The sequence below is a fragment of the Euprymna scolopes genome, chromosome 34 (genome assembly GCF_053919585.1).
Source record: "Euprymna scolopes isolate OS-2025 chromosome 34, ASM5391958v1, whole genome shotgun sequence".
In the NCBI taxonomy this organism is placed as follows: domain Eukaryota; kingdom Metazoa; phylum Mollusca; class Cephalopoda; order Sepiida; family Sepiolidae; genus Euprymna; species Euprymna scolopes.
Window position 1 is genome coordinate 3,761,959 of NC_136515.1, and position 23,444 is coordinate 3,785,402.

The 23,444-nt window shown below is 35.5% G+C and overlaps 1 protein-coding gene across 2 annotated transcripts in view; it reads right to left on the reverse strand.

The window, feature by feature from the left end:
* Window positions 1–23,444, reverse strand: part of LOC145259090 (tyrosine-protein kinase Tec-like) — a 208,792-nt gene that overhangs the window by 155,942 nt on the left and 29,406 nt on the right. Inside the window, exon 1 of one of the 2 annotated variants that reach the window (XM_080116735.1) lies at window positions 8,956–9,007. The exons of the other annotated variant lie outside the window; for it this stretch is intronic. The gene's annotated coding sequence lies outside the window, so the exon portion shown is untranslated. Of the gene's footprint in view, window positions 1–8,955; window positions 9,008–23,444 lie in introns of those variants that run through there. 2 annotated transcript variants of the gene reach the window in all.

Consider the following 23,444-nt stretch of genomic DNA (forward strand, 5'->3'; position numbering starts at 1 on the left):
TTAAAGGTGAGTGTTGAAGTGGAAATAAAGTTAGCAAATGCCTAAGTTTTAATATAAAAATAAAAAATAATTAATGATAAAAAGTTGATAAATAAAAAACAATTTTCGATAAGTATTTCGTAAGAAAGAAACGTTATATATGTCGAAAAATATGTTTCTTCAATTATATTTCACCTTTTATTTATGACGCAGGTGCTGTCAAGAATTGTCCATATCAAGTTACTTCATGGAATAAACGGTAAGATGGTCAACATCATGAAATTTGGAATATAGGCTTGTGTCTCCTATATAATACAATGACTTCAGAAATTCCCTTCTAGACCAAAGTATCATAGGTTTGCAATAAAAGATATTATTTGCGGGTGGGTATGCCAACAACAAATATCGAGGTTAAATTTGGACCAAATACTTTGACACCCCATCTCATAAAATGGTGCGTCTATTCAGAAAGCCGTTCTTAACATGAGGTTGGGGTGTCTATTCTGTAGGTATGGGCAAAAATGGGCGGATAAAAATAGGGGGACCTAGTTTTGAAAGCCGATTTATCATAATTTTTTTGTAGGTTTCCGACAACTTTGTGATTGTATTTGAAAAATTAAAAGACTAAAGTTAATTTCCTAAAGGGAAAAAAATATTTGCACACGTGAAAAAAAAAAAAAGTTATGAAAAATGTTTTCGCGGCGAGCTTATCAATTTAGCTAAATTTTGAAGTTAAATAAATTCATTGTAAAAATCCTTTAAAAGATAAATATTAGTTTTTTGGGTTTATTTCAAAGATAATTGGTAAAATAAAATCCTAAGGTATCGAATTAAATTAAAAAAAAAAAAAAACACCTGGTTTGCACACAAAAAATAGCTGAATTAGTTAAAAAAAAAAAAAAGAAAAAAAAAAAAGAATGATTTTGCCATTTCATTAACATTCCGCTGTAAAAGAATGAATACATTAATAAGATACTAGCAGGGGTGAAAAAACGGTAAAACTATACAAACACCGTGACAGCGAATTAACCCTAACCCTAAACCTAACCCTAACCCCTAACCCCCTAACCCTAACCCCCTAACCCTAACCCTAACCCTAAACCTAACCCTAAACCTAACCCTAAACCCTAACCCTAATCCTAACCCTAACGCTGTCACGGTGTTTGTATAATAATACCGAAAAAACAGACCCTCCCAATTATTAAACTGTACTTGCAATAACCCTTATCCCTGAGTGGCTTCCGGGTCTTGATAAGTGGTGACCACCGTGTAAAAAAAAAAAAAAAAAAAAAGAATAACAACTAGGTACAGGCAAAAATAAATGGACAAAAATAGGGGACCTAGTTTTGAAAGTCGATTTATCATAATTTTTTTGTAAAGGGAAAAAATATTTGTACACGTGAAAAAAAAAAATGTTATGAAAAATGTTTTCACGGCGAGCTAACCAATACAGCTAAATTTTAAAGTTAAATAAATTCATTGTAAAAATCCTTTAAAAGATAAATATTAGTTTCCTGGGTCTATTTCAAAGATAATTAGTAAAGTCCTAAGGTATTCAATTAAAAAAAAAAAAAAAAAAAAAAACTCACCTTGTTTGTGCAAAAATAACTTAATTAGTCCTCAAAAACCAAGTAATTCTAAAAACGCAACAAATAAAGTTTTGTAAACACGATTATACTAAAGCCCCAAATTATAGCCAATCGAAACGCTGTTTCAAAATGAAGTCATGATAGTATAAAAGGAGGTAGGGGTGTCAGATTTCTTCTTATTTCCCCCCCCCCCTCAAGCGTGCATCTGTACATTCCTATTCTGAACGTTTGCATCAATTTTTATCATTTTTTAATTTAATTATTTTTTATGTTCCTGTTTTTAAATTAATTTTTTTATTATTATTGTTTAAGATTATATAAAAATTATGTTACGCCGAAAGTTTCACATTCTTGCGAGCAAGGAAATTATTAAAATCTTGCATATAAAAATTATGCGAAATCTGTAATTTTAAAAAAAAAGTAGAAATATTTTTGCTATTATAATTTTTTTGTGTGAAAATATTAAATAAACAATGCTTAATTCAATGGTAATATCGGTAGTTCGAGAAATTCATTTTTCTTCGAATTATATCGAATTCATTAATACGAATTTTGGGGGCTTTTTTCGTAATGTTCCTGTAAAAAGGTTTTTTTTTCTATTGTTACAAATTACGATGCTTTATTTATATAAAAAAAGCAAAAATAAATTCTTGCGTTTTTTATTTACTACTGAAAACCATAACTTTAGTAAAGGTAGTTTTTGTTTAAACAAAATAATACATTTCTACTAAGATTTAAATAAAAATAATTAGTTCATTATATTCTGTGATCATTATTTGATAAATACTGAACATTTCATTAAAATTGGTTAATTTCCTGATTTTTGGTGAATTTTTAAGTAAAGGGAGGAGTCAAAATGTTTATCCATTTTGAGCGTCTGCATTCATTTTGCACGTACCTACTATTCTGAAAGCCGTTCTTAATATTACGAGGTTAGGGGTTGGCCACCAACAGCAACCATAGTTTAATTTCTTACAGGGGAGGGGGACGCTTCCATCGGGCAACGCCGGTTATTTTATAACCAAGTATTTAGTTCTCTCCCACTGCAAGAACTGTGACATGAGGTCGGAGAGTGGGATTGAAAAAGTCATTTCTCCACAGGAAGAGCGCTCTGACTCTGCAAAAAATGCCTGTGCAGCCTCGTCTGTATTCTCTGGTTTAGTGCGCCTCATGCGATTAGCCTGAAACTAATCTCTTCTCAAAGAGAAAAGCAAATCCTGTGATCATTACACCGCATCAACAGGGATCAGGTCCATTACAGGAACGGTCTAAGCTTTGTTGATTTTGGGGCACTGATGGCTAAAAAAACAGATCGAATCGACAAAATTTGCAGTTTCTGTTTTTGCTTATATCTAAAAATAAAATTTAAAAAATTTTTTTCGTAAGCTATAGTAATTGTTGTGTCGGTCGACCTAGACGAGAGTACCCAAAATGGCCGACCAGGACTGAGATATGACACTTGACCGGATGTAATGGAAGAAATATCTCATGTATTTAATTTAAGCCGTCGTTTCGTATCTTACAACATCGTATCTTACAACATATACAACAAATACTTTATTGTAACTTTTTCTTTAATCTTTAATAATTTATAAATATTTATATAAAATTTTTTTTTTTTTTACTTCGTTTTGTTTTGGTAAGGTAACATTTACCGTTAAAAAAAATGCATATCTTATAAACGACTCATTTGCCGTAAATTTCAGCAGACGACGCCATGCAGGTAAGTTGCAAATTGTTTTTTTCCCTTTTCTCTAATTTATTTATTTACGTTGTTTCCTTAATAAATTATTTCAGCTAGAGCCGTGTTGCCAGCTTGGCTTTTTTTTCAATTCTGATAATTTTATATAAATATTTATTAAATATAGATTATTAAAGAAAAAGTTACAATAAAGTATTTGTTGTATATGTTGTAAGATACGAAACGACGGCTTAAATTAAATACATGAGATATTTCTTCCATTACATCCGGTCACGTGTCATATCTCAGTCCTGGTCGGCCATTTTGGGTACTCTCGTCTAGGTCGACCGTTGTGTCTTCACAAATAATTAACAAGAACATAGAAAGTAAAGGTATAACGATAATATATTAGGAAGAAAAGTTATATACATATTTCCATGTCTTCAGATATACTTCAGTTTTTTTTTTTTTTTTTTTTTTTTTTTTTTTTACAAAGGCATCACCACATTATCAAGGCCCAGAGGCCACTCAAGGATAAGGGTTAAAGAGTGTACAGTAGAAGTTGGTCAATTTAGTAATCATTAGTAATGAAAATTTGGTAAATTTAATAACTTATATGGAACGGCTCATCAAGAACTTATTTACTTTAGACTTGAACAAAACCATATTGTAGTCAGCCGGAAAGCAGGAAAACGGAAGACAATTCCACAGGCGTGCAGTTCTAAGAAAGAAGCTTTGTTCATGGAATCTACGTTTAGGTTTAGGCACAGATAAAGAGTGGGGGAAATTATTGATAGTGTTTACAGCTAGACGAGTGTTTCTTGTGAAAGTTTGGCGAGGGGGGACCATAGATTGAAGCTCAGTTGAACACTTTCCATGAAAATAACGATACATCAGAGACAAACTCGCAACATCTCTTCTGTGAGATAGAGGTTGCAAGGAGGAGAAAAGGACATCTCCTACGAGGCTACGAAGTCTATTTTGAACTCTATCAAGGCAGGACAAGTTCTTTCTAGCAGCTCCTGCCCAGATGTGGCAACAGTATTCCATCCTTGGACGTACCTGGCTCTTATATAGATAGAGAATAGCATCAGCAGTGAGATATCTACTGGATCGATAGAAAGATCCCACCATTTTTCCAGCGGCCTTGGCAACAGATTTGATATACGTGTTCCATTTAAGATCAGGAGTAATGGTCAAGCCCAGAAGCTTGTCAAAACTTGAGGCCTCCTGAAGACGAGAGCCATTCATTTCAATTGATGACAAATGTGGATTAGAATGTTGATGATGTAAAGAGAGAAGCTTGGTTTTAGATGCATTAAAAGTAACCAGCCACTCCTTTCCCCATTGTACTACGTGCTCAAGATCAGAGGAGAGAGAATTGGAGAGAACTTGGTCGTTTACTGTCTTAGATGTGGTACCATAAATGGTAGTGTCGTCAGCATAAATGTCTACAAATGATGTAAGGATATGATTTGGAAGATCATTAATGTAGATCAGGAAAAGAGTTGGGCCCAGGATGGATCCCTGAGGGACACCGGCATTAATATTGTGAGCTTCTGATTTTTGCCCCTCAACTACTACTCTTATGAATCTATCAGAAAGAAATGATTTAATAATTGAGAAGACTTTTCCAGCTATACCATAGCTAGCGATCTTATGAAGTAAACCTTTATGCCATACCCTATCAAAGGCTTTAGATATGTCAAGAGCAATTGCCCTAGAAAGATTGCCACCGTCGAGAGATTTGCTAATCCTATGCGATATAACTGTAAGGACATCTGCTGTAGATCTAGCAGAACGGAAACCATATTGAGTGTCACTAAGAAGGTTATTTTTGTTGAGATGTTTGATTACTTCTGTATTTAATACAGATTCTAGCAACTTACTCATGACGCACAGGAGACTTATTGGCCTGTACTGAGAGGGGGATGAGCGATCACCTGAATTCTTAAATACAGGGCATACTGATGAGATTTTCCAGGGAGATGGGAAACTATTCTCCTTAAGACAACGTTTAAACAGTTTTGTAAGTATGGGCGCTAGTTCAGGTTGAAGTTTTTTGAGTACTATAATTGGAATACCATCAGGGCCAGTTGCTTTACTGGAATCAAGGTTTTTGATTAGTTTGGCAACATCACGTACAGATATACGTATATCACATAGCGTGTTTTCTGATACAAGAGGAAATATTGGGGGTTGGCGGTCTTGGTCGCAAAGGGTAGAATTAGCTGCAAAGTTCTTGACAAAGAGTTTGGCTTTGTCTGATGCTGACGAGATTACCTCAGATCCATTGATAATAGTTGGGATGGAGCACACGCTTCTGTTCAGGATTCTGTTTGCTATTTGCCAAAACTGGTGGGAACCAAGCCGCTGCTCAGCTACTTTGGACTTAACAGATTGAGCATACAACTCTCTTGCGTTCCTTATTACTTTCTTACAATGGTTGCTGGCAGTCCTGAAAACGGCTTTAGTTTCCATACATCTATTACGTTTGAAGCAGTGGAAAAAGTGATTTCTGTGCGCAATGGCAGCAGCACATTCTGGAGAGAACCATGGCTGGCTGTTAGGTTTTTGCTGAAACTTTTTAGAGGGTATGAAATGGTCAATACCTACAATTAACCATTCAGTTAGGTCTAATACTATAGAGGACACATCCTTTTTAAACATGGAATGCAGAGGTAGATCAGATATAAATGTACGGAAGCTATCCCAGTCAGCCTTAGTGTATCGATATACTGTACGATGAAGAGGTACGTCTGGGGACTTATTACATTTCATTTTTATCTTAATTGATACAACAGAGTGGTCGGAAGATCCAAGAGGCGACAGAACAGAAACTGAACATAGTTCAGGGCAAGTTGTGAGAAAAAGGTCTAGTAGGCTCGCATACTGGCCGTCATTATCGGGCACACGGGTAGGTTCCTGAACAATCTGAGTGAGGTCATAGGCAATGGAGAAATCATGACAGAACCTCCCCTCATCATCGGTCTTGTTTGAGTGGGTCAACCATTCGACGTTGTGAACATTGAAGTCTCCACATACGTGAATGTTAGCTGAAGGATAAGTAGAAAGGACTTGGTCAATTTTCTCAGATATGCTTTGAAAGATAGTAACTCCGCTGTTGTGGGGGCGATAGAGAGTAAATATAAATGCAGTAGTGTGAGCTAAAGCAACCCGGAAGCACATATAAGGTAAGTTAGGATCTTCCCTGGAGATGTCCCTCCCACATGGAAAGCTATCTTTAATATAGGCACATATTCCATGCCCATGGCGATCTTGGGGGTCAGATTTAGAAGTTAAGTTAGAGTATCCTGTAATTGCAAACTCATCAAGGGAAATAGCCTGTCCAATGCCAGTTTCACTTAAAAATAAAAGGTCTGGTTTAGTCTCCTGTAATTGGGTTTCAACCTCTGGAAGGTTAGAACGTAGACCCCTGATGTTGGAGAAGGAGACATGGTAGTAGGGGTCTACGTTGGAAGTTGGAGAACCGGGTTTAATCGTGTATTTTTTCTTGAAACTTGTCATGATGAAATTTTGGAATTTGTGGACTAGGTCGACAGATTTACTTAGAGCAGGACAGAGAGGGGAAACTAAGAGAGAAAAAGAAACGAAGAATTTTTTTTTTTTTTTTTTTTTTGTACCACATGATAAGGTAAAGCCGTAACAATTACCCACTAGTATGGCATCGAGAGGCCCCACCAGAAGCTACTGCATGGTCCAGATTCCATTCACCAAATGGCAATACAGCAGCCCCAGTACTTTGCACCTGCTGATAGGACAGCCTCCTTAGTGGTTAATCCAAGGTTCGGGTCCCTGACTATCAGGCGGATAACGTCAGCCCAGACAAAACGTTTACCTCCAGCACCCTTACTAGTGACATGGCTACAAGGATAGACATAGAAACAGAAAATTTCCACCAACTCTGCCAACTGTTCGCGCAAAAATACTGCCAACCTAGAAAACAGCTTTTTCTTCTCCCTTTGTCAGAAAAATCACTCATTTAAAAATGAGGACTGAGGGACAAATAAGAAGAAGCGAGAGTAACAGGAGCTGCCGATAACGCATCCACAATGCGTTTTCTACTCTCCATTAAAAAAAAAAATAAAATAAAATAAAAAAATAACTATTAAGTATTGTACTTAATAAAAGTCCAACGGACCTGTTTAAGGGAAAGTATGGTGATAGATTCCCCTCCCACGAACTAAAAATGAGTACAATTAGGTAATCTATTTTTGCAATCAACTCGGTAGATAAATAAACATTTATGGACGAGAAAAAAAAAAAAAAAAAAAAAAAAAAAAATTAAAGCTAGCATTTAATACAACAGAAATACATAAATTAAATACTGGAATAAAATGTTATTAATATTTGAATCTTAAAATAAAAAGTGCGAATTAATAGAGAAAATCACTTATCACAACAACGCATTCCGTCTCCAAACTAGTGAAGAATTTAACTTTTAATAGCGTTCAGAAGATTTTTTTTTTTTAAATTAACCGTTAAGAGAAAGCGTGATTTTATTCTGAACTTTAACTAATCACGTTTTAAGTAACTTATGATATAAAACAAAATCGGATGGGGGGGGGTTCTTCCGAAGTTCGTTGGTGACGTTATAAGTAATTGCGAGATAAGATGGGAGCCAGAAATTAGGGGTGGGGGACTGAAAATGATAATATAATGGATTGATTATACAATATTTAAGATCAACTTGGTAGATAAACATTTATGGACGAGAAAAAAAAAAAAAAAAAAAAAAAAAAAAATTAAAGCTAGCATTTAATACAACAGAAATACATAAATTAAATACTGAAATAAAATGTTATTAATATTTGAATCTTAAAATAAAAAGTGCGAATTAATAGAGAAAATCACTTATCACAACAACGCATTCCGTCTCCAAACTAGTGAAGAATTTAACTTAATAGCGTTCAGAAGATTTTTTTTTTAAATTAACCGTTAAGAGAAAGCGTGATTTTATTCTGAACTTTAACTAATCACGTTTTAAGTAACTTATGATATAAAACAAAATTTGGAGATATTCCGGCAGGTGGCGTGTTGCATGTCTTACTGGAGGCAACATAGGCGTCTTGCCTATTTGGTGATCGTTGCAGAACTCCTCAGTATTGGTGATTGATACCTTTATATATCTCACTCACCCACCTATGTAAATTAGTGGGCGTCTCCACAACAGTAATATATCCAGAAATTATGAAAAATCATTGAGTAAAAAGTTATTTCTAAGCAAAAGTTAATTTTTACGGAAAATTAGGTAAAATCGCATTTTTTGTACACGTTATAAAGCAGACAGTAGGAGTGTACACGCAGGGGATATAACTCCGAAACTAATATTATAGATTACTTGTTCATGACGTGCAATATTCGTTGTCTATAATTATCATTTTTTTTTTTTTTTTTTACTAAAAACAATAGTTCTACTTGATGAATTTTCGTAATTTTTTGATATATTACTATTTTCGACATGACAATTAAGTTAGTACTATCGTCTTTACTTAAAACGATATATTATTAAAAAATCGATAAGTTGATTATAGCTTAACAAGCACTAACCTTTTTAATTTAAAATCGATAAAAATAACAAAAGAAAATGATGCAGTCTCTATTTCTGAATACTTCGCAAATTGTTTACAAAACTTTCCTTTTTTTTTAGCTTAATTTGTCAACTTTTGTAGAAATCACACTTACTTTTGCAGGTGCGTGCTCTGACTACTTCCTGGTTGGAAGGATTTGAACGTGAACTACAATTTGTACCAAAATAACTTAAAATAAAATAAAAAATATACACTTGTGCCCGATATTATTCATACCCCTCGGATCTTTGAGATTTCTATAAGAATATTGATCAAACCAGAAGGTAGACAATATTAAAGGGATTTCAAACAATAAATCAAGCATAAGCATTTAATTTAAACTCAACAAATAAATAAATTATGCAAGTTTGAAACATTATACAAAGAAAAACAATAATGGCACTAGTTCAAAATTATTCATACCTCTCTTAATAATAGTCAATAGCATGCCCTTTATTCTTAATAACTGCCTGTAACCGTTTTGGATATTTATCAACAAGGTTTTTACAAGCATCAACACTGATTTTTGACCATTCTTCAATGCAGTAATTCTCCAAATCCCTCAAATTTCTAGGTTTCCGCTTTTTAACCTCAGTTTTCAATATGTGCCAGAGGTTTTCGATAGGGTTCAGGTCGGGACTCTGGCTAGGCCATTCCAAAACATTAATTTGATTATCCTCAAACCATTTCTTGACTATTTTGGCAGTATGTTTTGGATCATTATCCTGTTGAAGGACCCAGTTTGGTCCTAAATGGAGCTTCTCCGCATCCTGTCTAATGTTTTTCTGGAGTATCTCCAAATATTGCTCCTTCTTCATGGTTCCATCTATCTTGACCAAACTACCTGGACCACTAGCCGAAAAGGAGCCCCAAAACATTAGGCTACCACCACCATGTTTCACCGTGGGTATGGTGTTCTTTGGGTTGTAAGCTTCTCCTTTCTTCCTTCAAACGTAGAAAGCATCCATATGGCCAAACAATTCAATTTTTGTTTCGTCAGTCCACAAAATACTTGAGAAAACGGACTCTGGAGAATTCACATGGGTCCTAGCAAACTTTAGACGTGCTGCAAGGTGTTTTCCGGTGTGCAATGGAGTCCTTCTTGGTCTTCTTCCTTTCAGACCATTTTCATGCAGAGTCCTTTGCAATGTTAGCCTTGATATTTTTATGCCAGAAGACTCCAGATTTTCTAAAATGTCCTTATTAGTGGTGGTTGGATTTGCATTAACACTTCTTACAATATTCCTGGTGGCTCTAGCAGACAGTTTCCTTTTCCTTCCTCTACCAATCAAGTTGTTTGTTGTGTGGTGGCTCTGGAATTTTTTGATGATGCTCTGTACTGTTGCTGTAGGGACCTCAAATTTCTTGGAAATTGACTTGTAACCTAAACCATCCTTATGTGAATTCACAATTTTAGTCCTAAGATCATTACTAAGCTCTTTTTTCTTCCTCATTCTAATAATTTTTATTCTTTTATTGATTTTCAGTTGATATCATTTTAATTTCTGAAAAATGCAAAAAACGAAATGAAATTAATCAAAGGTTGTATAAAAGCATTCAAAATAAGAATCAAACAGAAAACAAACAGTCAGAAACTAGATTAATACTGAAAAAATTAGGGGGTATGATTATTTTTGAACATTGCAGATTTTATAAATAGCTGTATATTTCTTTTATTACAAGTATCCCGAGATTTTAAAATGACGAAAATGATCAGAAGAGGTTTATTAAGAATATGTATCAATATGGACGTAAACAATAAATTCTTACAAAAGTTACACCTAATAAACTCAATTTTCAAGGGGGGTATGAATAATATCGGGCACAAGTGTATATATATACTTTTTTTTTATGAAAATGTTTCTAACTTTTTTTGTTTTAAATGTCGCTGGCCAAGATTATCTATCTATCTATAGATAACCCCATTAAACTTGAAAATCGTATTAAATGGCCAGTTCCGATCATATGACTTCTTGTTGGGGTTGGTCGAATAATATATATATATATATATATATATATATATATATATATATATATATATTTATATATATATATATATATATATATATTTATATATATATATATATATATTAGGTGTGTCAGAATTTTGGGGGGATTTTTGACACCCTTAACACAAAACTGCAAATAAAATATACAAAACTCGTAATTTCTCTTTTTAAAGTGGTTTCTTTAATTTCTTTATGGAATATACTTCCAAAGTAAACTATTTTTGAAAAATAATAGAAATATTATTTTTTACTTTTAAAAAACAATGTTTACAAGTGCCTGTGCGCGCTCATGCAACCATTTTTTTACGTAATAAAATGAATTGAATTTTACAAGTTAAATTTTTTTCAATTTTTTCACTTTAAAAATCTATCAAAATTTTACAATATTTGCAAGTTTAATGTGAAATTTTATGCTCTTTCCAATAAACCGAATATAATATTCTAGACAAACATTTTTTTTAAAATCCACCCCCATTTTGAAATGTCTATTAAAATGAAAATTAATTTTCACATCTCAGATTTATATATCACAAATTGAAGATAAAAGATCAATAAATAATCTAAGTTAAAACAAAAAAACAAAAAAACAATAGTTTTGTGCAAATTTACCTTTAAAGTCCAAAGTTTAAAACTTTTTTTTTAAACCACGTTTTAAAAATTTTGTTCTGAAAAGATTGAATACCTACAATTTTTTCTGCTTCATTCAATTTTTTTTTTTTAGATTTACAAAAAAAAATCACTCCATAAAGAAGAAATAAAATGTATTAAATCAAAAACTCATGTATTTCTTTAAGAGAATAAAAAAATGGAAAATTGGTTGAGTGGTTTTTATTTTTAACGGCAAAAACTGATAAGTGAAATGTGATCATTTTTCAAGTACGATGGCCCAACTTTTGTTTATAGCCAGCACATGCCAGAAATAGAAAATGAGATTAATTCTGGCGCTTACAGGCCACCATAGTTCAACTCTAAGAAAGGGGACGGTTGTCTCCCCTTTTTCTCCATTTGTGACAAGCTAACTTCGCGGTATTTTTTAATCATTGCTTAAAAAATTATTTTATTTAAAAGTACATTGAATATAAAATATAAATATGGATAAATTCTTAACAATGAAGAATGGAAGTACCCATTGATAGTATGTTTTTATAGATAAGTGATTTTTTGGGAATTTATATATGTTTATTATATTCGAAGCAAGTTAAAATTTGTTGATTTTCTTGAAATCTTTTTTAAAGAAAACCGATTTTAAAAAAAAACAAATATTGCATATTTTGCTATTAAACCTGTTATTGTCAAATTTGGCCTTGCTCCTTTTATTGGAAAAAAAAATTAGGGTTTAAATTACATTTTTCAAGTAGTTATAAGCTTTGAAAGATAGTAAGTCTAATTATTCAAGTTTTTATCACGAATTTTTAATGGCGATTTCTGACACTGCTATAAAAAAAAATGTATATATGTAAAAATATTTTTAACCTTTATATACTAAATACTAATCATAGTGGGGATGATAAGTAATTAAATGGATTAATACTAATCTTATAAATACAAGACTGATAAATTAAAAAATTAAAAAATGTATCCATTTTAACTGTGGAAATTGATGAATCGCACAGGTAAGAAATTCATTTTTATAGTATGAAAAGGTTAGTAATTGCAATAATTAAGAATAGGAAATTGGATCAAATATTTGTAACATGTCTTCTTCCTAAGATTAAGGGTGGTGATGATTGATCAACACTGCTGGGGAGCCATGATGTAATATACTGTTTTGTTTTTAAATCCCCGAAACAGTGTTTCATGGAAAACAACTGATGATCCCTTGAAAAATAAATTATTAGTACTATAGTAAATTCGAGAGCGAGTTGATGCAGTGGTTGCAGGTGATTAAATGACTTACTGACTGGATGGTTTTCTAACGAATGATAAAAAATATTTTTTTGTATAGTTTTAAAGGTTAAAAACTTCAAAGACTATATATATATATATATATATATATATATATATATATATATATATATATATATATATATATATATAATTTCATTTAATCACATTAATATACAAAGATATAATTTTATGTGTAAATTTTCAGTATTTACTTCAACAGTGCTCGATACATACATAGAGCTAGGTAGTAAGTTATATGCCATATAAATTTATATATATATATATATATATATATATATATATTCGTAGGTATATGTGGTTATTCTCAATTTCCATTTGTCTACTTGCGTTTCCTGCTGACCATTCTACCCAACGATGAATACCCTGGAAAAATACTTCTGATTTATATTTACCAGTTCAAAAAAAAAAAAAAAAATGGTAAACATTAATCAGTAGGGACTTTTCCAGAGCATTTATCGTGCAGCAGAACAATTAGCAGAAAATGGAAGTAAACAAAGTCACTTGGAAATTGCCTTTTATATGCATAGACTAGCATGGGTACCCAAGAAGTAGTACAGCAAGGTTAATGAACAACCAACCCTCAGCCCAACTTTTCTTCAGTCAAAATAGCAGTGAGTGCTGTGCAAGCGCAAAAAAATTAGCCGCAATAGCCAGGCTCGAACCTGTAATGCGAAAGAGAAAAAGAGGTGAAGAAAGCAAATGCATTAGCAGTCTCACACTTGTGACATCACAAGTCTTTAAAATAATGTCTTTTAAATGTATGGTGAGACTGCTAGGCGTGAATGGCTTGCAAAAATGTTGATGCAAAAAAAAAAAAGGAAAACATACAAACACACAAACACACACATACATTTTGCCTTTAATATATTAGATGTTGGCGTGAATGACTTGCAAAAATGTTGATGCAAAAAAAAAAAAATGGAAAACATACAAACACACAAACACACACATACATTTTGCCTTTAATATATTAGATGTTGGCCGTTCCTCATATACATCACAAGCAAGTTACCAAACTTGTACCATCTTTTATTTTCAAATAACAGATCTTGTAAATCTATCTATATATCTATAAAAGTGAAAGTGTCTGTCTGTCTGTCTGTGTACATTTCCCTACACAATAATGCTATCAATTTTCAGTCTACAGACTCGAAATAGGGTATTGAGATTTGGGAAAATTTTTGTAATCCGTTTTCAGCCTAAAATTTAGATGTTAAGGGGTCAAAGTTCAACGATTTGGCCTTTGAGAACGCTATCAAACTCCTCTGCCAATTTTGGGTATAAACACTTAAAATTTTATATATAGGTTCCTTGGACATGGATCTAACTTAATAACTTGATTTGAGCCGAAAACAATAAATGTTAAGGGGTCATAACAGGGGTACAAGTTTAAAAAAATTTGACCTCTGCAGTCTCTACCAAATTACTCAGACAATTTTTGGTCTAAATATTTGAAATTTTCCATAAAGTGTATTCAGACATAGGGCAAGCTTTTTAATCGGTCTTTAGCTGAAAATTTGGCTGCCAAGGGGTCAAGGTTCAAAGGATTTTACATTTGCGGTCTCTAGCAAACTATTCAGCCAATTTTTGGTCTAAACATTTCAAATTTTACATAAAGGGTCCTCAGACATGCAGTAAGCTTTTTAATCAGTTTTTGGGCGAAATATTCGCTGCCAAGAGGTCAAAGTTGAAATAGTTGACCTTTGCAGACTCTACCAAACTCCTCCGCTAATTTTTGGTCCAAACACTTGAAATTTTAGATGTAGGTTATCTGGACATGGATCAAACATTTTAATTTGATTTGGCTCAAAACAATAAATGTTAAGGGGTCAAAATTCGAGTCAAAGTTTTAAAATTTTTTTACCTCTATAGTAGTTAAGTAAATCTATTATATAGAAAGCCATTACCGTACATATGCACACTTTTATATGTACATATTGTTGGAGACGCCCCTCCATGGGAGTAATGGACTATCTCATGACATCACTTCCTTTGGTGACGTCACTTCTGGTATCGAATACTGGTGCCCGGCAGTCAGAGATTGGTATGCGATGAAGTAGGTCGTGTGCCAATGCCCAACCGTTGAGGAATGGTATTACTCGACCCACCTTGCCTGTAATATATATGAATACATGTTTCGTTGCTAAAAATCCTGTGTTCCTTTCGTTTATTGCCATTTAACTCCATAACAACTGGCGACGATGGATTCAACTTTCACACGGATTAACTCCACAAAAAAATTCTAATTAACTTCAAAAGAACTTCGGATTTACAAGCTAAGAAGTCGGCTGGCAATTACGTTCTAAAAACAAAACAAAAAAAAAACGAACACATGGCAAAGTTATCAACTAAATTGTAAGTTAATCTTTTTGTCCCTATATTTAAATTGAAAAGAACAGTACGAAACGCATTTTTGTAATGCTTAAAAATTAATTTGGTTGCTTCTTGAAAAAAGGAAAAAAAAAAGGAAAAATGTTAACCCAAATTCACCTCGAGAACAATTTCCAATTGTAACTGTCTACAGCTAATTCATATGCAAATTTGAACATTTTTCAAATGAAGTGAAAAGTTTTTTTTGCCTTTGTTTTGTGCTGCTAACTTTATGCAATATTTTAATGGGAGAGAAATGTTTTTTTCCCCTCTTTTCGTTTTACTTGGACTAAAAGAAAGATGTTTTTTCATTGAGTGATATTTTCTGAAATATTCTATTTTTAACTGTCAGTTCTAAAGTGAAAATTTTTTTTTCTGCCGCGTGGGAACAACCTCACCTCCTCACCCCCCACACACACAAAATAAACAGTCATTTTGGTTAACTGTCAGACAATTCCACAATTATTTTTATTTTTTTGAAACTGTATGGTATCACAGTATATATTTTTTTTGTTTTTGTTTTGCAAGTAAAAGCTTTTTTTCATCCACCCTCATATTGGGTTATCTTTAAGGTTTTTACCAAGAAGGGATAGATTGCTCCCTTTTCATATGCACACACTCAAAGAAAGGACATTTTATTTTATTATTATTTTATCTCTTCTCCAGTCAAAAACGGGAATAAGTTTTTTTTTGTGTATTTGGAAAAGCCATTACAAGATGGAGGAGGTTAAAACAGTATTAATACAGCTAATCAAGGCCCAGATGGACCAGCAGCAGAAGACTGAGGAAAATTTAAAAGAACGTGATAAACAGCTCCAGTTATATTTCAAGAGAGAAAACAAGCGTTTGAGGAGAGAATGCTACTTCAACAACGGAGACAAGAAGATGTTATTGTTAAAATATTCGATAGAATGGAACACAGGGATGACAGTTTTGTTTTTTCCAAAGTACAATATGGAACGCTATAGAAACGTTCAACTACCAACCGGAGGTGGATGGGACGTGTGACGCTTTCTATCGAAGATACGAGGACCTATTCACCGTGGATTGTCAAGAGTGGAGCAACACTAAAAAAGTTTGCCTACTTACTACGCTCTTTCACAAAAGATGGAAGTGCTTGAACCTGCAAAAAAGCGCCGCCGCCAATTGCCTAACCTTCGCGGTAAATAAAAACTGTGATGATTTCTGTCTATCTGACATCGGCAGATGACTTCAAGACTTGGGAGCGAACAGAGCTTCACCCTCAAGAAGTTGTCCGAGGATTGTCAACGAGTAGTCTGCATAAGGAACAACTCAGGACACGTCGAGGAGTCAGGTGCAACAGTCATTAGAAGGACAACCTTCAGATCGGAAAAATATTCACTTCGAAAAAGCAAAGCTGGAAGTAAGAAAACTCAGGCTAGACCTAATAAGTACCACCCAGTTACAAGACCCAAAGCCCCTACAAGCCCATGCTATCGCTGTGGCGGGAAATAATGGTTGAGTCAATGTTCTTACAAATATAAGTACTGTAATGAATGTGGCAGGAAGAACAAGGTCAAAAACAGCGTCCGACAGACTAGATCCAACTTGGATTCGGATAAGAACCGGCACAAATATGTCAAAGTTAACATCGCAAATAAAACGGTGCATTTATAATTGGATTCCGGATCAGACCTGTCCATCATTAACCTTAAGATGTGGAAAAGATTAAGGAAACCAACTATGCGGAAGACAAACAAATCAGCTCGAGCTGTGACAGGCGATAAAGTGGAATCTGAGGGAAAGCTCACACTCCCGGTGACCTTAAATGGTGTTACTAAAAAAGTGCAAGTGTATGTAAATAGGACATCCGAAAACCTGTTCGGTACTGACTGGATGGAGCGATTCAAATTGTGGGACCAACCTATGAATAAATTCTGCCATAGGGTAGAAGACTCGTCTACGGAAGCGCAACAACTGAAGAACGAGTTAAAAAAGGAATTTCCTGAAGTATTCTCACCAATACTAGGAAAATGTACAAAGGCTTTATCTATATAAAAGCCAAGTACGCCCAAGGATGGAATACTGCTGCCATATCTGGGCAGGAGCTGCTAAAAACAACCTATCCTGCCTTGACAGAGTACAAAATAGACTTTGTGGCTTAGTGGGGGATGCCCTTTTCTCTACCCTGCAACCTCTCTCCCACAGAAGAGACGTTGCAAGCCTATCTTTGTTTATCATTATTTCCATGGCAGGTGCTCGTCTGAACTCCAATCTCTGGTCCCCCTCGCCAATCTTTCACGAAAAACACCCGTCTAGCTGAATCCACTGTGAAAAATTTTCCCCACTCTTTATCTGTGCCTAAATCAAAACGTAGATTCCATGAACAAAGCTTCTTTTTTAGAACTGCACGCCTGTGGAACTCTGTTCCGTCTGCCTGCTTCCCACCTGACTACAACCTGGATGTGTTCAAGTCCAATGTAAACAAATTCCTAATGAACTGCCCCCTTAAGTAAACACTTCATTAAATCTCCACACTAACATGCTGTACTTGCAATAACCCTTATCCCTGAGTGGCTTCCGGGCCTTGATAAGTGGTAACCACGTGTAAAAAAAAAATTTTTTTTAAATTCGAACTAAAAGAAAACACTCTGCCCGTTTTCAAGAAGAAACGAAATGTCCCATTTGCAGCAACAGAGAAAATCGACAAGGAATTGGATCGGCTAGAAAAGGCGGGAATACTATCGAAAGTGACGAAGAAAACAAACCAGATTCGTGTATGTGCGGATTTCCCCTCAGGTTTGAACGTAGCCTTCAAAGATGACCACTATTAATTCCTCACACCAGAGGAGATATTCAACAAATTAAACGGTGATAAAGTATTTTCTAAGGTGGATTTGAGCGACACATATTTGCAGATCCCCGTCGAGGCGGAATGTTCAAAACTCCTCTTTATAAATACACACAGGGGACTCAACAAGTTTGAAAGGTTAGCTTTTGGAGTCAAGGTCGCACCTGCGATTTTCCAGCAGGTCATGGATACCATGCTGGGTGGCCTCGATTTTGCTTGCATCTACTTCGATTATATTGTCATAGCCAGTAAATCCACAGCTGAGCACCGAAAACACATACATGAAGTTTCTGAAAGAATTTAAAATTTCGGTTTGAAAGTAAAAGAAGCAAAATGTGACTTCCTGATGAAGGAAATACGTTACTTAGGTCACATTATTGATGAAAATGGTAGACACCCCAATCCTGAGAGGGCGGAATTTCTACAAAGTCTTCATCAAGAATATGCAGGATTTGCACGCCCCACCAAATGAACTGCTGAAGAAAGAGAAAGCCTGGGACCGGACGCCAGAATGCCAGACGGCGTTTGAGAAGATCAAAGAGACGTTAACTTCAGATTTTTTTTTGACACACTGATCCAAGGTTGAGAATAATAGTAGCGTGTGACGCAAGGTCATTTGGTGTGGGAGCTTGCATACTTCATATAATGCCTGACGGTACCAGGAAACCGATCGCACATGCATCTAGAACGCTACTAACGGCCGAAAGATAGTACTCTCAAATTGAAAAAGAAGCCTTGAGTATTATATTCGCTGTGACAAAGTTTCATAGATATTTACACGGCAGAAAATTTACATTGAAGATGGATCATAAGCCGTTGGTCACGATTTTTGGTTCCAAAAAAGGCTTACTGACATATATGGCTAATAGACTGTTGAGATGGGGTACATTATTACTAAATTATGATTTCACACTGAAGTACTTGTCTTCGAAACAAATTTGCCATGCGGATAGCCTATCTAGGCTGATACCATTGAAAAGGGATCCGTTTGAAATTCCATCATTGCCACTCATTGAACGGACGGGGAAATAAAAACGATGATGGGCAATACAATCAGAGAACTCCCGGTGTCTCTTCCGGAGATTAAAAGGGAAACAGACAAGGATGACTTCATCTGTGAAATAAAAAATAAGATCACCACAAAGGGCGATGTTCCGGAAGTATTTTAGCTTTGCGATGAGGTTTTACTATATGACGAAAGAGTGGTGATTCCCAAATGAGGTTTTACTATATGATGAAAGAGTGGTGATTCCCAAATGTCTCCAAAAACGAATTTTACAGGATGTCTATGCGGAAAGTGAGATCCGTTTTTGACAAGCTCTTACCCAAACAGTCAAAACCACTAGTGACCACTTATGTACCCAGTACACGTTTCAGGTCAGGTAAAAAAGTATTTTTCAAAAGTTATAAAAACAACACATCAATCTGGGAGGTGGGTACAATTACTAAGAGAGTCGTTGACATGGTATATATCATCCAAGGACAAACATATACCCACAAACGTCACCAGAACCAACTAAGATGATGTCGATCAATTGAAACCAGCGACAGTCTACCATTGGAAAGTGAGCCGATTAACACTGTCTTCAAAACTTTTGATCTTGAACCTCCTCAACCGACACCTGAGCTACGGTGGTTGTACCGTAAGAGAAAGGTTACCGAGCCATTGACGATAAATCCTAAAAGGAAGAGGTACTGACAGCTTTTACGAACAAAAAGCTTGGAAGGGGGGGGGGGTTGGAAACGCCCTTCCATGGGATTAATGGACTATCTCATGATGTCACTTCCTTTGGTGACGTCACTTTCGGTATCGAGTGCTGGTGATCAGCAGTCAGAGATTGGTACACGATGAAGCAGCTTGTGTGCCAACTTCCAACCGTTGAGATATGGTATTACTCAACCCGCTTTGCCTGTGAAGACATGTTTCCTTCCAAAAAATCCTGTGTTTCTTCCGTTTATTACCATTTAACCCCATAACACATATGCACATAAAGTTACGAACAGTATATAGGGTCCGAGCAAAGCCGGGCTGAACTGCTAGTATATCGATAAAAGCGAGAATGTGTGTGTGTGTGTGTGTGTGTGTGTGTGTGAGAAAGATTCTCAACCTATATATTCAACGAATTTTTGATCTGCAGACTTGAAATTTGTTATATATACTTGGTGTATTCAGACATGTGGAAAACTTTTTTATCAGTTTTCATCTTGGGAGAAAAAAGGGTTGCTAAGGGGTTAAAATTGAAAAATTTGTATGTTGCATCTGCACTCATCTGACTGGTCTTGTTTTAGATGAAAAAGTAAAGAAAAGGATCTCAGAGTTCCTATTGAAAAGACAAATATCTGCGATTTATATCAACGTTTAACAGTTCCATCAACACAGGAATACAAGAATATCAGACAGCAAGACAAGGTGGTTCGGTTGGCATGCATCTGAGAATTGAGTGCAGAACTTTTGATCTTCGTCTTTTCAAAAAGACAATTGATTCACACACAAAAAATTTTTTTTTTATTCAATTTTCACCCCAAACAAGGCACAGTGCCACTTTGAAGTAGGGGGCTACTATCTGAGTCATAAGTTGCAGAGGTATTATGAAGGGAGATGAGGGGCAAGATGTCTGTTCACATTACACTTGAACTTCTGCATGTCAGTACGGTTGGGAAAGCAGAAAACCGGAAAGGAGTTCCAAAGTCTAGCAGTTCTGGCAAAGAAACTATTGGAGTAGAAGGCTTCTTACACCTAGGGATCTCTACTGTGAAGGGTTGGGATTTAGCTGCTTGTTGGGGGTGTTCACGTCGAGGGGGTACAAGTGCTTGTAGTTCGTCAGAGCAGCTACCATTAAAGTACTTGTAGAACAGGCAGAGAGATGCAACATTTCGTCAATGAGGCTGAAGCTTAGATAACAGTTTAGGACCTATCAGGTTGCCGACTCTTTTGAACCCTGTCAAGAAACGAGAGACAGGTAGTAGATGCACCAGCCCAAATGTGACAACATTACTCCATACATGGGCGAATGGTGGCCTTATAGAGGTACAGGATACTTTCAAGCATAAGTAATTTTCTAACACAGTAGAGAGAGCCCACCTTCTTCACAGCAGCCTTGGCAATGCTCTCAATGTATCTATTTCAGTTCATGTTCTCTGTAAACGTTAGGCCGAGGAGTTTAAAAGAAGTACTTTCGGGTAATGTGTTCTTGGCCATTGCTATTAGTGGTAGAGAAGGTTTCTTGTAATTATTGAAGGAAACAAGCTTAGTCTTAGCAGCATTGAATGTGACTCTATTTTTATCCCTAGTCCATTACAGACCGGAGGTCATCCTCTAGTGTTTCTGCCATTTCCTTAGATATGTGTTCATTTGTTTTCCGCTCATGCCTGCTATAGAGTGTGGTGTCATCAGCAAATATACACATCTCAGAAACAATTTTATCAGGGAGGTCATTTATGAATATCAAAGTAATAAAGGTCCAAGGATAGATCCCTGAGGATTGTTTAGATGTATGACCGTAGAGGACAACCTAGATTTTTCTCTTACTTAAGAAGGATTTAATTACATTATGTATTCTTCCAGTGATACCATACGATCTAATTGTCATTAGAAGACCATCGTGCCATACCCTGTCTAAAGCTTTAGATATATCGAGAGCTACTGCTGTACCCTCCCTGTTTTGTCCAGTGAACGGTATATACGTTCAGAGATTACAGTTAGGATATCTGCAGTGGAACGGGCTTGCCTAAATCTATATTGTTTTTCGGTCAGGAGTTTAGCAGCTGTAAGGTAATGGACTAGAGCTTGATTAATTAAGGACTCAAATATTTTGGCAAAAAGTGGGAGAAGGCTAATGGGGCGATAATTTAATGGGTCAGTTCTTTCGCCAGAATTCTTGAAAACTGGTACCACAGAAGCGGTTTTCCAACAGTCAGAAAAGCAAGATTCGTTAAGGCATCTGTTGTAAAGTTTAGAGAGAACTGGAGCAACCTCAGCAGAGCATTTTTTTTTATAACACAGCCGGGATGAGATCGGGTCCACGTTTTTGAGGTGTCTAGGTTTTTTATGATACCATGTACCTGAGAAGGGATGATTTTCAAATCATCTAGTGTGGCGTCTGTCCGCAAAGGAAAGTCAGGGAGGGAATGGTGTGCCGCGTCCAATGTGGAGTTAAAGGCAAACCGACTGGCAAGCAGGTTAGCCTTCTCAGTTACCGTGCAAACAACCTCATCATTGTTTGATAGTGGGGGAATCGTTGACTGTCCATTATTTACTACACTGTTGTAAATTTTCTAAAAATCACGGGTTGCTAATTTCTGTGCTTCGATGCATTTTCTGGTAATTTCAGTGTATTCTGTCTTAGTTGTCGCTATTTCTCTCTTACAATTACTTCTAGCTTCTATGTACTTCTGTCTGTTTGAAGTGGACTGATGTCGGTTGAATCTGTGGTATGCATGCTGCTTTCGAGCAATGGCAGCTGCACAAGTAGAAGTAAACCATTGGGGAGAGTGGGGTTTGCTATAGAATTTCCGTGTGGGAACCTGTGCTTCAATTGCAGTTTTGAACCATTCAGTGGTCTCATTTGCGCACTGTTCAGCTGGAAGAGAAAAGATATTTCCCCATGGGGCATCTCTGATGAGATCCCTGATGGCTTCCCAGTCAACATTTTTGTAATACCTCATTGTTTTGAGCAGTGAGTCTTCAGTTTTGGGTTGAGAATTTAGGATGATTTCTACCATTATCACAGCATGATCAGCATTCCCGAGTGGGCTGTGGGCATTCGTTGTACAATCATCGGTCGTTGTGGTCAGAAATAGGTCTAGAAGTGAGGCATGTTGATCTTGCTGGTCTGGGAAACGTGTCTGAAATGTAACCATCTGTGATAGGGAATGAGATATAGAGAAGCTATGTGTTGTGCTACAAGCTGCATCTGTAAGTAGAGAACCCAAGCCAGTTACTGTGGTGGACATTAAAGTCACCAAATACATGTACTTGTGCACTAGTATCGAGGGAGAGGCTTTGTTTATTAAAGTACAGTCTTGGGTCGATGGGAGAGCGGTAGAGAAAATACAAGTAGCTAATATTATCTTGCATGTTTAGTCTGAAGCAGATAAAGGTCTGGTCGTCTGATTCTAGTTTAGTTTCTCGAGTCAGAGGAAGGGTGTTACGAATATTTTCTAATAATTGTAAATTTATACATAATATAAACACGTACAAAAAAAAGACAAAAGGAAAAACAATTAAATACAGGAAGAAATCATCAAAATGAGAGATTTCCTGATTTCATTCAGACCAACGAGCGTCTTCAGAAAAAAGAGATACAAAATGAAACGGGTAAATTTCTTCTTTTGATAATTTCTTCTTGCGTTTAATTGTGTGTGTTACAGATGATCAGAAAAGCATTGGTACTGTCGGTTTCAACCTCTACACAAGGAAGACTAGTCTTTGGTTCTTTTATGTTAGACTTTCTTCAGCCTTTGTTTATATCTGTTCAACCGGAAATGATATACGTAGATACCATT